A 17,208-nucleotide genomic window follows, 5' to 3' on the forward strand; every position below is an offset into this window, starting at 1 on the left:
CCGAAAATTTAGCATGTAAAATAAAATTTTTGACTTCCGTTGCCCTTCCGGTCACCGTAACCGATCCCCTTTCAAAGTCTCGACACATTCGTCGAAGACATAATAATGTGCGACAATTGATCTCTAATGGAGTTATATCAATTGATTATATTAAATCAAAGGATAACTTAGCGGATCAGCTTACAAAAGCATTAAATAGAGATCAAATGTACTATCTGTCAAGAGGAATGAGTTTAAAACCTACCAAATAAAGTTTGCATAGTGGCAACCCAACCGTGTTGATTGGAGATCCCAAGATCTTGGTTAAATGGGACAACTAAATTATGAGAACTTGAGGAATCACTCCTCATTTTTAAGACCATGAGTGAAGTTGCCTACAAAGGTAGTGAGGTTAAGTATTGTACTTTTAATGATTCCGCACCTTGCAAAAGCGGGGTAAGTAGGATACCCTTTTACAAAGAGATCACCTATGTACGTGTGAGGACGGGCCGCCTCAATGAAACACGTATGAAGCCAAGATGTGTTCCATGGCCAAAACAGACAAAACCGATAAAACAAAATGGAATTGGAAGAAAGGTTATCATGTGGATACAGTTGTCTGGGTTTACATGAACCACGAAGAAGTTCAAGACACCACGTTCACTTCGTGGCCTAGTAAATCCGATTGTATTCCGCTAGGGAAGGTTCAAAGCCAAAAACCACCTCTCCTGATGTGATAATTTTTCGTATATACTCTCTCTTATGCATCACGAGCATTCATGCATTAATTAATTTTATTCATGTGGAGGATTGTTGGAAAATTTTGATGCTTAATGAATGAAAATTAAGCAAATTAATCAATGTGTTTGATTGGAAAAATTCGAAAAGAAAAACGAAGCTTAATGAACGAATATTAAGTTCGGTGATTCTGAATTAAACTCGAAACGAGTTCATTGAATGTTGAAAGAACTTCAAACGAGTAGTCAGAACATGTAAGGGACGGAAACGAAAAAAAAAGTAAAAAATTTTTAACGTGAACAGTAGCAGGCGCGCACCTGCGCGGGTATGCGCGCAGGCGCGCGCAACGCTCGGCAGGCGCTGCGCGGGCGAGAACTGTTTTCGTGTCCCTTCGAATTTTCTGGCATTTTTTTCATTTCCTTGGCATTGTTTGATGCTTGTATCAGTTACAATGGTCAAGGGACACCCTTATGAATGAAAGCTCATGTCTTTTCACTTTAAAAAATTAAATGTTTGATTATTGAAAATCAAACAAACATACACATCATTTTGCATATCTCCTTCTTCCTTTCTTCAACAAGAGAGAGTTCCATCCATTTTCTTGTGATAGAACTTGAATATTTGAGTGCTCATTATTCAAGAGTTGTAGTTGTATCTTGAGAGAAGATTGCCACAAAACTCAAGCACATTGTGACGGCAAATTCATCTTAAGATTGTTGTTTGAGGTATTCAAATTTGAGAGGAGAAGCAAGAAAAAAACAAAATTAAAATGGCTTTGTAGACACAAGTGTTGAACACTTTGTCTATAGCCTTTGGCCACAAGCCTGACTTTGTATTTTTCAATACTTCCATGAACTCTCATTTTCTTTTTCAATATCCATTTGCATCCCAATGACTTGGTACCTAGTGGAAGATCCACTAGTTCCCAAGTACGGTTTTGCAATATGGAATCCATTTCAGAGTTGATGGCTTCTTTCCAATAGGGAGCTTCAGGGCTAGCCAGAGCATCTTGTAAGTCTTTTGGTTCATTCTCCAACATAAAAGTATGGAAGTCTGGACCAAAAGACTTTGAGATTCTAGCCCTTTTGCTTCTTCTTGGCCCTTGCTCCTTTGAAGAGTCTTCCAATGGTATAGCATTTTCATTTAGAGTTGGATCATGTGTAGGTACTTGACCTGCATGCTCCATCTCAAGTTTTCGCTTGCTAGAACCATTTTCTTTACTTTCTTTACAAGGAAATATATTTTCAAAAAATACTGCATTTCTTGACTCAATTGTCATACCCGTATTCATTTCTGCACTTTCAGATTTGTGATGTAATGTCCCGAAAATCGGAAAGTACACGTGAACCACATGCATGCAAATTATTAAATTTCTTTGGTATTTTATTAAATTCTTTTAAAGCATAAAATGCATGTTTATTTTATTAATTTGTGTTTAATTATTTTTATGCAGTTTATGCATAATTATTGCATGATAGGATTTATTTCACGATATTTTTAAAAGTTCACGCATTATAGTTTTAAGTTGCATTTCGCGCTCGAACGAGGAACGGAGACCGGAGAATTTTAAAGAAAAAATTATTTTTATTACATGATTAATTTTTATTAATTAATTTAAGATGTTTTAAAGGTAGTTTTCAAGAATTGGGATTTATTGGTTATTTTTAACCGCAAGATTTTTATTTTTATCGGTGCGCAAATTTTATCAAATCAGGGAACTTTTTTAATGGTTCGGTTAATATTTTCAAAAACTTTCCAACACGAAATATTTTTCGGGAGTGCATTTGGATTTAATGGGCCTACTTTTAAGTTTATTGGGACTAAAACTCTTTTAAACTTTTTAATTAATAATTAAGACCCATTATCTTGATTATTACCCATTTAATAATTGTACTATTTGATGCCTACACCTAATTATTTGTAACGCCGACACTTTTCCCCTTCCCCAATCACTTTTCCCCTTCCCCAATCAAATCCTCTCGATTTTCAGTTCCTTCTTCATACAAGTTTCGGTGATCACTTTTGCAAAGAAGGAAATCCTCCCGGCGCCTCCTACCTCTCGTTTTTGTTCTTCAATCATCAAAGGCACGCCACGTACTTTTATTTATGCATCTTACACGCTATATGTATGCTGTATGTGTTCATTTGTATGAGGATTTTACGATCCAACGCATAGCATGGAGATTCTTCGGTTTTGGGTTAAATTCTTACATCTTTTTTGTCCACCACTCACGTTTCTTGTATGGTTGCAAGGGGCTGCTGTTCTTGGTGTGTTTAAAGGGCTGTGCAGGGTTTTAAGATCGTGTCATGAAACTGGTGTTGAGTCATGGTGGAGATAAGTAGCGAGCCGTGCGATTCATGGTTGAGGTGCGATCGTTTTTGGGTGTAGTCGGGTGTTTGAGTGTGGTCGGTGGCGTGAAGAGCCATCCCAAGCCATGGACCAGACCCTGGTGGGTCCGAGCCATGGCCTAGGGTGGTCGCATGTTGCTGGTATTGGCTTAAGATTAGCTTGAGGTCACGTTGTCGAGGGAGTGCCGCAGGTGAGAGCTTAAGGTGTTTCTTCGGCTGCTGTCGGGCTGCCGCTTATTGGAGGCTGTGAGCTGAGGTTAGAGTGGTCACGTAGGGTCCTAAGGTGAGCTAGGTAGTGATGGTTCAAGGTTGGTCCGAGCCGGTAGAGCCTAGGGTCGAAAATTTTTAAGTTTGGTGGTTTGGGGTTTTGATGTGTTGAGGTGAGCAAATTTCAGCAGCTGGGGGCTTGGTGTTCGAAGGGTTCAAGGGGCTGGTCTAGGTGTTTTAAGGGCCTTTAAGATGTGTATAAGGTGTAGTAAAAAGTTTGAGAAAATGTGGTTACGTTTCGGGTCGATTCGGGTTATAACCGAGACCCCGATCCAAGTTTTAAAACGAATCGGTTAAGTTTTATATTCGGATCGGGTTTACGTCTAGGAATACTTTTAAATATGTTTTGGGATATTTTAAGGAGTTTGGTAAGCTTCAGGTCAATTTTAGAGGTCCAGGGGTGACACGATAATTTTTGGGTTTCCAGGGGCGAAATGGTCATTTTGCACCCGAGGTGAGATTTTGGTTCTGGCAGCGCCCTGAGCACAAATTCATGATATTTTAAATGTTCATGCATCATGTTTATGATTTTTATGCAATTATGATAAATACGGTACATGCTTGGTTTAAAAGAAAAGTTACGCATATGCATGTTTTTATTAAGTGATGAAAATGATGATATTTTTGAAGGATGAGAATTGGTTGTGACTGACGATGTATATGTATACGATGACATGAGATATGATGAGCTGAGGCCCGGGCTCAGTGGGCGGGTAATGCTGTCGCTGATGTCCCCTGCCGCCGGGTACCACAGTTTTATAGATGGATCCATCGAATAGAGGGGATACGAAAGTCACAACTAATGAACTGAATTCAATTAAAAGAAAATGTTTAAGTTTATGATAACACGATGAGCTGTTTTGACACGTATATGATGATATGAGATGACATGGTTTGAGACGACATGATTGTACACGACACGTTTATGTTAATGTTTTTAAGTTCATGAAAGTTATGTTGAGGATGATATTTTTCACTGCTGTGTGCTACGTATATGTACTTGTTATTATTGGTACAGGTGTGTTGAGTCTTTAGACTCACTAGGCGTGTGTGATGCAGGTGAGTTCGATGTCGAGGAGACTGGAGGTGCCGAATTCTGAGTAGGCAGACATGGTGCGGTGACACGACCCGAGGACCATTATTTTTCCGCATTATGATTTATGAGATTTGAGAGGAAATGAATATTTTAATACGTTAATGATTTTAAGATTTTTATACGTTTATGTTCACGTATGATTTTAAATGTTTGATTATTTTAAAATGCGCTATTATACTATCAAATATTTAAGATCATTTTTAAATGTTATATTCTTATGTTTAAATGTTATTTCGAAAATTGCGAAGCTTTTATTTAAAAAAAAACTTTAGAACGAGTAGACGTTTCATGTGAACTATAAACCTATATGCACTACTATTATGTGCATACCCGATGAATATGCAGTCGACCGTCTTTGGTCCCATTCGCTCTTGTTTAGGCTTTGGTATTTCAACCTTAGCTAGACACCCCCACACTTTAAGGTACTTGTAGGAAGGTTTGTGACCTTTCCAGAATTCATAAGGTGACTTGTCATTTTTCTTATGGGGTATCTTGTTCAGGATGTGATTAGCCGGTAGTATTGCTTCCCCCCACAAGTTTTTGGGGTAATCCTGAACTTATTAATATAGCATTCATCATATCTTTCAGAGTTCGATTCTTTTTTTCGGCAATGCCATTCGATTGTGGAGAATAAGGAGCAGTCGTTTCATGAATTATACCCACAGATGTGCAGAGTTCATCAAACGGTGCTCCGTATTTGCCCCCTCTATCGCTGAATCACATGGCTAAGGATTGTAGGAAGCCAAAGAAGGGAAATCCTCAAGCCAACGTAGTTCAAGAAAGGTCGGTACCATTTGATTTTTCTCAACTCGATTTGTCTGCAGTTATTTTGGAAGCCAATTTGTTGGAAAACTCCAACGAGTGGTGGGTTGATACTGGAGCAACTCGACACATATGCTCCAACAAGGAGATGTTCTCCACATACACTCCATCGACCGGGAGAAAACTATACATGGGGAACTCAGCTACATCTAAGGTGGTGGGATGTAAATGGATATTGAAAATGAAAATGAGAGTTGATGGAAGTATTGAAAAATACACAGCCAGGCTTGTGGCCAAAGGCTATAGACAAAGAAAAGGTCATGATTTCTTCGACACGTATTCACCAGTTTTAAGAATAACATCCATTCGTGCGCTCATTGCTATTGCAGCTTTGCATAACCTTGAGATACATCAGATGGATGTCAAAACGGCATTCTTAAATGGTGAACTTGAAGAAGAAATATATATGGAGCAACCCGAAGGCTTCATAGTTAAAGGACAAGAAAGAAATGTCTGTCGTTTAATTAAGTCACTATACGGACTTAAAAAAGCGCCCAAGCGACCAAGCAGTGGCACGAAAAATTTGACAATGTAGTATTGTCAAATGGATTTAAGATTAATGAGTGTGACAAATGTGTTTACATTAAAGGCACTCGAGAATCTTATGTGATAGTATGTCTATATGTGGATGACATGCTAATAATGGGAATAACAAGAGTTGATTAAGGCTATAAAGAAAATGTTGACAAAACATTTTGATATGAAAGATATGGGTATTGCTGATGTAATTCTAGGGATTAAAATATTTAGAACTCCGGAAGCAATAGTCTTATCTCAGTCTCATTATGTAGAAACAGTGTTAAAGAAGTTTAACGCTTATGACTCTACCCCAGTAAAAACGCCTTTAGACATGAATGTCCATTTGGCTAAAAATCGTGGAGAACCAGTTTCCCAACTGGAATACTCCAGAATTATTGGAAGCCTTATGTACATCACTAACTGTACTAGACCTGACATCGCTTGTGCGGTTAACAAGTTAAGTCGGTTTACAAGTAATCCTAGTGATGCGCACTGGAAGGCATTGACAAGGGTGCTTAGATATTTAAAGCACACCTTAGAATATGGACTAAATTACACAAGGTATCCTGCAGTATTTGAAGGATATTGTGATGCAAATTGGATTTCTGAAACCAAGGACTCCAAATCCACCAGCGGCTATGTATTTAGCATTGGTGGAGGAGCATTCTCTTGGAGGTCATCGAAACAAACTTGCATTGCTAGATCTACCATGGAATCGGAGTTCATAGCGCTAGATAAATCTGCAGAAGAAGCTGAGTGGCTTCGCAACTTTCTAGAGGACATTCCATGTTGGACAAGTCCAGTGCCAGCAATCTTGATACATTGCGACATTCAGTCGGCAATTGCAAGGGCACAAAAAAGTATGTACAATGGCAAGTCTCGACACATTCGTCGAAGACATAATACTGTGCGACAGTTGATCTCTAATGGAGTTATATCAATTGATTATATTAAATCAAAGGATAACTTAGCGGATCCGCTTACAAAAGCATTAAATAGAGATCAAATATACTGTTTGTCAAGAGGAATGAGTTTAAAACCTACCAAATAAAGCTTTCATAGTGGCAACCTAACCTTGTTGATTGGAGATCCCAAGATCTTGGTTCAATGGGACAACTAAATTATGAGAACTTGAGGAATCACTCCTCATTCCTAAGACCATGAGTGAAGTTGTCTACAAAAGTAGTGAGGTTAAGTATTGTACTTTTAATGATTCCGCACCTTGCGTGTGAGGACGGGCCGCCTCAATGAAACACGTATGAAGCCAAGATGTGTTCCATGGCCAAAACAGACACAACCGATAAAACAAAATGGAATTGGAAGAAAGGTTATCATGTGGATACAGTTGTCTGGGTTTACATGAACCGCAAAGAAGTTCAAGACATCACTTCACTTCGTGGCCTAGTAAATCCGATTGTATTCCGCTAGGGAAGGTTCAAAGCCAAAAACCACCTCTCCTGATGTGATAATTTTTCGTATATACTCTCTCTTATGCATCACGAGCATTCATGCATTAATTTCATTCATGTGGGGGGATTGTTGGAAAATTTGGATGCTTAATGAATGAAAATTAAGCAAATTAATCAATGTGTTTGATTGGAAAAATTCGAAAATAAAAACGAAGCTTAATGAACGATTATTAAGTTCGGTGGTTCTGAATCAAACTCGAAACAAGTTCATCAAATGTTGAAAGAACTTAAAACGAGTAGTCGGAACATTAAAGGAACGAAAACGAAAAAAAAAATTGAACGTGAACAGTAGCAGGCGCGCACGTGCGCGCGCCTGCCAGAAGCAGGAGCGCACCTGCGCGCAGATCCGCGCGCAGATGGCAGGCGCGCACCTGTGTGGGTCTGCGTGCCTGCCGAGAGAGCTCGGCAGGCGCTGCCTAGAGCGCTCGGCAGCGTGCACGCACGGGCGCCTGCTCGCGCCCCTTCGGGCTGTTTTCGTGTCCCTTCGAATTTTCTGGTATTTTTTCATTTCCTTGGCATTGTTTGATGCTTGTGATCAGTTACAATGGTCAAGGGAAACCCCTATGAATGAAAGATCATGTTTTTACACATGAAAAACATTAAATGCTTCATTTATTAAAAATCAAAAACACATACAAAAACATACACATCATTTGCATATCTTCTTCTTCTTCCTTTTTCAACAAGACAGAGTTCCTTCATTTCCTTGTGATAGAACTTGAATATTTGAGTGCTCATTAAGGAGAAAGCGTTCAACACTTGCCTCTACAAAGCCATTATTTTTGTTTTCTTCTTGCTTCTCCTCTCATATTTGAATACCCAAACAACAATAATCTACTATGGAATCGGAGTTCATAGCGCTAGATAAAGCTGCAGAAGAAGCTGAATGGCCTCACAACTTTCTAGAGGACATTCCATGTTGGACAAGTCCAGTGCCAGCAATCTTGATACATTGCGATAGTCAGTCGTCCCTTACATGTTCCGACTACTCGTTTTAAGTTCTTTCAACATTCGATGAACTTTTTCGAGTTTGATTCAGAACCACCGAACTTAATATTCGTTCATTAAGCTTCGTTTTTCTTTTCGAATTTTTCCAATCAAACACATTGATTAATTTGCTTAATTTTCATTCATCAAGCATCAAAATTTTCCAACAATACAGTCTTATATGTTCGAGCTTAAGCTTCTATATCTTGAGCTTATGAGCTCGAGCTCAATTCTAATAGTCAAGCTTGATTTATATACACACTTACAAGTATATGTACACGATATGGCGCGGATGTGATACCAAAATTGTTGTAAAAATTACTAGTGTTTTTTCCATCATCGTACTTTAAAACACTTCACTTCCAAGTCAGCTCGTGTATGCATTTACATGTAACCATCGGTTTCTTGAGTTCCTGTCAGTTTCAGAGGGTGGAGTGATTCTCTCACGAAATAAAGGCACTTCCCTATACCTTCTCTAGCCCTTAAAGCCAAACCCTTCTTTGTCAGTCCTATGATTATCCCAAGTGCTTCCATAAAAGAGTTAACTACCAAATCTAAAAAGGAAAAACAAAAACTCTATCCATGGAATAGGTGAAATAGATATCGTACAACACGTCAAGAATTGTATAATTTCATCAAGAAACAAAGATTAAGCTACACATAGTGAAAATGGAAGGCATAAAGAAAACAAGGAGAAATGGAATGCTTGTCAATTTTATGTAGAGATACTAACTTAAACTACAAATTATAACTCGAGGGTAAAGGTAGTGGTAACATGAGTATTGAATAGTTTAACAGTAATGATTGTAGGGAATTATCTGCCATGATATACAGTCGAGACAAATTTTTCCTGATCTTGTTAATAGCTGGTTTGAGTACGTCTTGCAAACAAGTATAGTTGAACCTGCAGGGGAGATGCTAAAACTTTCTCACTTGGACAGTAGCCCCTTGCTTCTTCCCAGATTCAATCATTGCGTCCCAAACAGCAACATCTCGAGTTTTACCAGACGCCTGCAAGGGATGTTGATGGCATTGTCCCAGACATTCATCTAGTTACATCCACACTTACTGGGGGCATTATCACTCAATTTCCTAGTCATCCAAAGAAGCTCTTAGCTGCCAACCTCACATCATTCTACTCGGTACTCCATAAGCTGGCTGTTAGAAATTGAACTCCTTCCTCGAATACCACCACAGTCACAAGACATCAAGCACTAGTTCTGTACTCCATCGGGACAGATGGAGTGTTTAATTTTGGACAGCTGGTTTTCAACACCATGCTTCAGTACGCCAATGGAGGTCTTAAGGCGTCTAAGCTTCCTTTTCCAAGCCTAATCTATGGGCTGCTGGTATCCCAAGGTTTTGTCAGAGATGTGAATGAGCCACTGTCTGATAGTGGTGAGCCATTTAAGATTGCGCCTGCATTCTTCAAAGGAAATCGAAAGATTGATCTTCCTTGGACATATTATCCTAAAGCAGCACCTACCTTTGGATCTTCTCAAAGCACTTCTGCTCCTCAACCGACTACTGACTTCATCAAGCTCAATGTTCCAGAAGTGCAAGCACAACTGGATCATGCTCTGATAAAGATCGAGCAAGCCAAGGCACATATAGAGCAAGCCCAGGACGATTTGGTCTATTATGAAGACATGGCCGCCAATTACATGATACTTCTGGACGTGGGTGTCTTTCCCGGACAAAAAAAGAAGAGATGATGATCAAACGGGTGCTGGTCCATCAGGGATCAAGGATGATGAAGAGGAGGATGAGGATGATGATGAAGAGGGGGATGATTGAATTTTTTTTGTTTTGTTTTATGTCTTCCTTCTGTGTTAAGTCCTTATGCTTTATAATCTGGTTTGTTATCTTGATGCTTTACTGAAATATCAAAAAGTTTGTGCATGTGTCGTTCCGAATGTTGCCAACACTACTAACAACATTCTTACTAACTGTAGTTTATTCAGGGGGAAAAAAGTTCTCGGACTCAGGGGGAGTTGATTTGAGCTAAACAAGGATAAATGGGTTTGATCTCATTTTGTCCAAGAAAGGCAAAAGGGGGGAGATTGAAGGGAAATAATATTCTCGATTTTAATTGATATAATTCCTTGGATTTTAAATTATTTCTCTAACAATATCTTTTCCATGTTGATTTAATTGAGTACAATATTTGATGGGATTTTGCATTTCTAAGATAATGAGATAATTATGGAAATATATTCTAGATATGGTATTTATTATAATGATTTAATAAGATATGATATTAATGTTTAAATAGAGTTTATTTCTAATTAAACTCTACTTTCCTTATGAAATAGGTTTCCTTGTGGAGATAAAAGTCTTCAACTATTTTGGCCATAAGGCACCCACCGCACAAGTATTTATACTTGTGCATATTTAATCTTGCCTACGTATTTATTTAAATTTAATTTGTGTTACAAACGTTAATATTCCGCTGCATGTTTTCTCAAATGTTGTAATATTTGACATAACACTTAATTCTGATAAAACACAAATACACGGTTTTATATCCTATTCTGATATTTTTATATATTTTATTATCTGTCGAACAAAATAACTCTTACAAAAACAACAACAATGATGCAGAAGAGCCATGAAAGAGCTTTGATTAGTCAATTGAAGATTGTTATGGGATCAAAACCTTCAGGGTGGGTCGCAAGTGAAGTATCTGCCAAAAATGTTTTAAGCTCCTCAGTCACACCACTGAACGGGTAAAACCAGCTTTTGTTTCCGCCATCTCCAGTAAATAGCATGAGCTATGATAATAAAAAAACTCAGGAAAAAATAAAGTTTTTAGACCCTGGAAATGATAAGAGGAGATTACAGAATAATAATTATTTACTATGTAGCCATGCTTCCCATCTATGTTTCCACGCTCAACTTGTATAGTTCCCTTCACGCCCACAACTCGCCAAAGCACCTAAATTCAAGTGAACAATGCAAATGTTGAAAGTTTACAGGCTTACAGCCTCAAACGAACACACTCACATATATGGTACAAACAGAGAGGAGAAAAATTTAGACGTTCTGACTAAGTAATTCATACCTTAGGAGATTAAGATGACACCATCATCACAAATACACCAGAACTCCCATTCTCCAGCTGACTACAGGGGAAATGCAAATAAGAAGAATGCATAAATAATATTTCAAATGGCCAACATTATAAAATTTCGTATAAATAGTTTCATTATCACAATCTTACATTGTTGAGGAGATATGATCTGGGGGAGGCAAAGTCTCGTCAACATGAGACGTAAGAGCTGACGCTGAAGTTATCTCACACCCGACAAGCTTCTCGTATACAAGACAAAGATCATCAAAACCAAATACATGGCAGTGTGAACATTAGAGTAACTTGAATGTGATAATCAGAAATATACTTCATTTTTCCAACTTGAGCAAGTTATAATCCAAGAATAATACTTCGGTATGATTTGTTATTCAATAAATCTGAAAAATGTTAGGATGGATAGGCTGCAGTAGATCCAAGTAACAGAATATATATTTTCCAATAAATCAATACATCAGCACTGTTTACATTTCAATTGCGTTTTTTCCCCTAACAGTAAAGGTATCATAGAAACATCATTCAGATTCATGTAAAGGTTAACTAACCATTCTTAATCCAGCAATCAAATGAACGCCCATATCTAGAATGAAACCCCCCTGCAGAACACAAAACACAGATTCGTAATATACAGATTTAGCTGATAGATTACAGAACAAAGAAAAATGACCAGACAGAATATGCAAAAAGTTGTCCACAACAGATACGAAATAGAGTTGGCATTATTTTGAGACCTAAAACAAAAATGTAGGAAAATAATTCCTTCTATTAAGACTTTATCAGCACGGACAAGACATTGAAATAGCTTATTAATGTTTACACAAAATACAAAAAAAAAAAAAGAAATTGAAATCCCTTTACATTGTTGGCTTGCGTACAGGTAATACTTATCAACAGTAAGAGGTATATGCCAGATTCAAGCTCAAGGAATTAATACATGAAGTCACATTCACGCTAAAACTGTGTCTCCAAGAACTTGAAAAATATGGATTTGAGATGTTCATTGGATCTTCAATAATGGTGTGGACGTTTATTATGTCTTCAAGTTTAGTAAGAAGTTTTCTGCCCTGTGAATTCCACAGAGAGTTTGAAAAACCGGCCACAACAATCATATCAAGTGAGCACATACTACAGATACTAGATATACCTCAACAAAGGCAGGTTCAAAACGATAGTTTTCAGCAATTGCCCAGATTGGCGCAACATTAAAAGAGTTGTAGTAGCAAATTGCTATTTCAAGCTCACTAACAGCTGAATAGGCAACTGATACCCCCATAAGGATCCGGGTCGCTGATGACCCGGACACCATCAAGAGCCCGAGCCCTACATATTTCCCAAGTATTCTCCGAACAGCCCGGGCTCTCATACAAGTACCCGGGTAACCAATTGCCCGGGCCACCTCGATAATTGAACCACACTCGAGTATGATTGATACAGGACGTCTAATCTGTCAGAACAACTTGGGCTTGGAGTGTCTTAGAAGTCATCAGAAGATAGGGTATGGGCAGCCGACTTGTCATACTTAGTAGGTAACACTGGAATCGAGGTACCTACCTCATCTTCTACTATAAATAACAGGTACTAATGTCATTTACAGATTCTGAAATCTTTGAACTCTTAAGCATTATACATATTTTTCTATCAAATATTGCTTTTGGCTCATCTTCAACCTGCTGACTTAAGCATCGGAGTGGCCACGCCGGACACCCCTCCGGCGCCCATTCACGAGTTCCTTTCATTGTTTGCAGGTGCTATTGAAGCCATTATGTTCGCTCAAATTCCCTAAAAACTATAAATTATTGATTTGACCCGTTGGAGCTCCTTACCCGACTCATCCATTTCAACGAAGTCACATCATTGGCGCCGTCTGTGGGAAACTTGAGATTAAGGCGTTGATATGGCTCATACTCGAAGAACTAACCAAGATAATTCACGGGCTCATGGGGATAATACGCGTGCTTCGGGGCAGGGTGGCGGTGTTCCTCCCACAGGACCCAACCTTATTACCATGACCCCGGAGGAGTTGGATAGAATAATCTCCGAAGCAGTGGAGAAAGCTGTGGCCAGGAGAGAAACTTCTCATCAAGTTACACCACCAGGAGGGGGGAAAATTAATGAGCATGAGCATGAGCAGGAGCAGGAGCAAGAGCAAGAGTGGAGGGAGGAGGAAGTGAGAGGAGAGGATGAGGAGTCTAGTGCTGGATCCAAATCACCTACCGTGGCTGAGGAGTTGTTTGAATTAAGGCAGAAAATGAAAGTTTTGGAAGGGCAGTTGGAGAGTCGTAGCATTTCTCGAGCTACTGCTAAGGGTTGCCCATTTACTGATATCATTGTCCGGGAACCTCTTCCCGGGAATTTCAAGTCCGCCAAAGTCAAAGATTACGATGGCAATGCGGATCCTGATGAGCACTTAGCCCGGTTTGAGAACATGGCTATGTTACACTGTTATACAGATCGAATCAAGTGTAAGGTGTTCCTTACTACCTTGGTGGACTCAGCTCAAAGGTGGTTCGAAGGACTGACTCCTAAGAGTATTGATTCATTTAAAGACTTCCAGAAGGTGTTCCTACACCACTTCAGTAGCAGCAAGAAATACAAGAAGACTGCTTTTAGTCTTTTCGAAGTCAAACAGAGCCTGAATGAAAGTTTGAGCGCTGATATCAAAAGATTTAATAGAGTGGCTTTGGATGTACCTACTTGCGCTACTGAAACAAAAACTACGGCATTCACACAAGGCTTGAGGGAGGGTGAATTTTTCAAATCGTTGACCAAAAAAGTGCCCGGGGATTTCGAGGACTTACTATCCCGGGCAGAAAAATACATCAACATGGAGGAAGCCCAGAAGCAGAAGAAGGAAGCTGTAAGGAAAGAAAGAGGAGACCGGGTAGCTAGGCCCGAGGAGAAAGGACAGAGAAGGAATAATCCAGGACACTTCTCCCACCATGTGCCTCTTAAGATTGCTCGGGACAGAGAGGTCCAGGAGTGTAGTAGGGATCTGGCCCCAGACCATCAATTATCCCGGCCTGAGAAAAGAGGATTTTGTACTCTCCATAAGGTGTGTTATCACAACACCGAGGATTGCAAAACATTAAAGGGAAACTATTTCTCCCCTTTCGCCCCGGAACAAAGTCAAGCCAATAAGAGACCGAGATTGCCATGGACATCTCCACAGCCAGAGTCCAGCGCTCGAGGAGGAGGTATGAAGAGTATACCGAGAGGAGAGCCCGGGAGGAGAAGAGAGCCCGAGCTTGAGACAAAAAAGAATTCACCCCCTGCTACGGGGTTGATAAAAATGATATCAGGAGGCTCTACTGATGGAGACTCCAACCGGGCGAGGAAGTCGAGGAGTAGGAGGGAGTGTATGGAGGTAGATGAAATGAGAAGGAGCGAGGCAGTAATCAGTTTTGGCCCAGAAGATTTACAGGGGGTGAATCTACCCCACAATGATGCTCTGGTTATCCAAGCCCGGGTGGCAAATTATGACATTCTGAGAGTCTTTGTTGACTCGGGCAGCTCTGTAAATGTAATTTTTAAAGATGCCTTTGTGTAGATGGATTTGCAGGGTTATCATTTGAAAGCCGTGGAAACTGCCCTCTTTGGCTTTGCTGGCCATGTGGACTACCCGGAAGGGGAAATTGTCCTACCATTAACCCTGGGCTCCCAAGATCTCAAGAAAACGGTGATGACTACTTTTACTGTGGTAGACTCCCCTTCATCATATAATATCATTTTGGGGAGGCCAGCTATGAATGAATTAAAAGCTGTGGCATCTACCTATCACCAAAAGATTAAGTTCCTAGTTGGTAGTAAAGTAGGTGAAGTCCGGGGAGACCAACCTTCCTCCCGAAAATGTTATGTAGAAGCTGTCCGGGTAGATCAGGGCAAAGCTAAGAAGGAAGGGAAGAAGGCCCGAACTGATGAAGTAGGTGGAAGAGCAGTTGAGAAGGGAGAGGTGCATTTCGTGGCAGAAGAGGAGCAGAAAGTTGTGGAGATTGGACCAGGCCAGCACATCCGGGTGGCCCGAGATCTTAATATATCCACCCGGGTCAGTCTACTTAACTGTTTAAAGGCTAATATTCATGTTTTTGCTAGGTCCCAACAGGAGTTGACGGGAATCTCTCCCCTGATATCGGAGCACCAACTGAATATTCTCCCGGGATCTCACCCGATAAAGCAGAAAAAGAGGCACTTTGGTCCTGAAAAGGACAAAGTTATTGATGAACAAGTAAAAGAGCTTTTTGAAAGCCGGTCACAATCGGGAAATTCAATTCCCTACTTGGCTCTCAAATGTGGTATTAGTGCCTAAATCAACAGGAAAGTGGCGCATGTGTGTGGACTTTCGCGATCTCAATAAGGCTTGTCCCAAGGATCATTATCCTTTGCCCCGTATTGATCAATTGGTGGATTCCACCTCAGGCTTCGAATTGTTAAGTTTCATGGACGCATACCAAGGATATCATCAAATCCCCCTGGCCAAGAGTGATCAGGATAAAGCCTGCTTCATCACCTAGGGAGGTACATTTTGTTATATTGTAATGCCTTTCGGGTTAAAGAATGCAGGGGCTACTTACCAGCGTCTAATGAACAAAGTCTTCGAGAAACAGCTGGGACGAAACGTGAAAGTCTATGTGGATGATATCCTGGGCAAGACCCGGGAGGTTGCCAGCTTTATTGACGATTTAGAAGAAACTTTTGTCACTCTCGTGCATTATGGAATCAAGCTTAACCCGGCCAAGTGCATTTTTGGCGTAAAGAGTGGAAAATTCTTGGGATTCATAGTGACAGATCGAGGGATCGAGGTGAATCAGGAAAAAGTCAAATCTGTACTGAGCATGCCATCTCCCCGATCTGTCAAAGACGTACAGAAGCTGACCGGGAGGATTGCTTCCCTCTCTCGATTTATTTCCCGATCAGCACACAGGAGTTATCCTTTCTTTCAAGTATTGAGGAAGGCCCGTCAATTCGGATGGGATGACAAATGTGAACAGGCCTTCCAGGACTTGAAGATCCATCTTGCAGAGCTCCCTGTGTTGGTAAAACCAGAGCCCGGGGAAAAATTATTTGTTTAGCTATCCACCACAGAGTATGCTGTCAGCTCGGTTCTAATAAAAGAAGAAGGCTCTGATCAAAAGCCTGTTTATTATGTCAGCCATGCTCTGAGAGGACCCGAGCTCCGGTACAGTGAAGTGGAGAAGATTGCTTTGGCCTTGATCATGACTGCCCGGAAGCTAAGGCCTTACTTCCGGTCGCATCGAATAATTGTCCTGACTAATAGTCCTTTAGGCAGGATCATGACTAATTCAGAAGTATCTGGGCGAATGATCAAATGGGCAGTGGAATTAGGAGAGTATGATATCGTATACAAACCCCGGGTGGCCATCAAAGCACAAGCCTTATCAGACTTTTTGTCCGAGATGGTACAACCCGATGAAGATGAAGTATGGAGGGTGTTTGTGGATGGGGCGTCTGACCTTGCAGGGTGTGGAGTAGGTGTTGTAGTAATATCTCCTCCGGGAGAGAAGATTAAATTGGCTTTAAGAATTGATTCTCGGGTAACTAATAATGAAGCTGAGTATGAAGCTGTCCTTGCTGGAATCCGAGCTGCTCAAGAGATTGGAGCTTCCCGTGTTATTTTGTATTCTGACTCAGAATTAATCACTCAGCAGATAAAGGGTGCTTATGAAGCTAAAGATGACAGGATGCTCAAATATTTACATCTCATAAAAACCCAGGCAGCGATCTTTGTGGATTGGAATATCGAACAAATATCCCGGGAGGAGAATGGAGAGGCAGACGCTCTAGCAAAAGTGGCTGCTTCATTATCGGAAGTCAACACCCGGGAAAATTTGCATGTTTCCCGTTTGGTCCTGTCCACCGAAGAAGAAATATTACCT

The 17,208-nt window shown here is 40.2% G+C and overlaps 1 pseudogene; it reads right to left on the bottom strand.

Annotated features, from left to right (window-relative positions):
• Positions 1-10,838: 10,838 nt before the first annotated feature.
• On the bottom strand, positions 10,839-12,590 carry LOC140957111 (dehydrogenase FPY6-like; annotated as a pseudogene).
• Positions 12,591-17,208: the final 4,618 nt, after the last annotated feature.

Source organism: Primulina huaijiensis, chromosome 14, assembly GCF_012295235.1.
Source record: "Primulina huaijiensis isolate GDHJ02 chromosome 14, ASM1229523v2, whole genome shotgun sequence".
In the NCBI taxonomy this organism is placed as follows: Eukaryota; Viridiplantae; Streptophyta; class Magnoliopsida; order Lamiales; family Gesneriaceae; genus Primulina; species Primulina huaijiensis.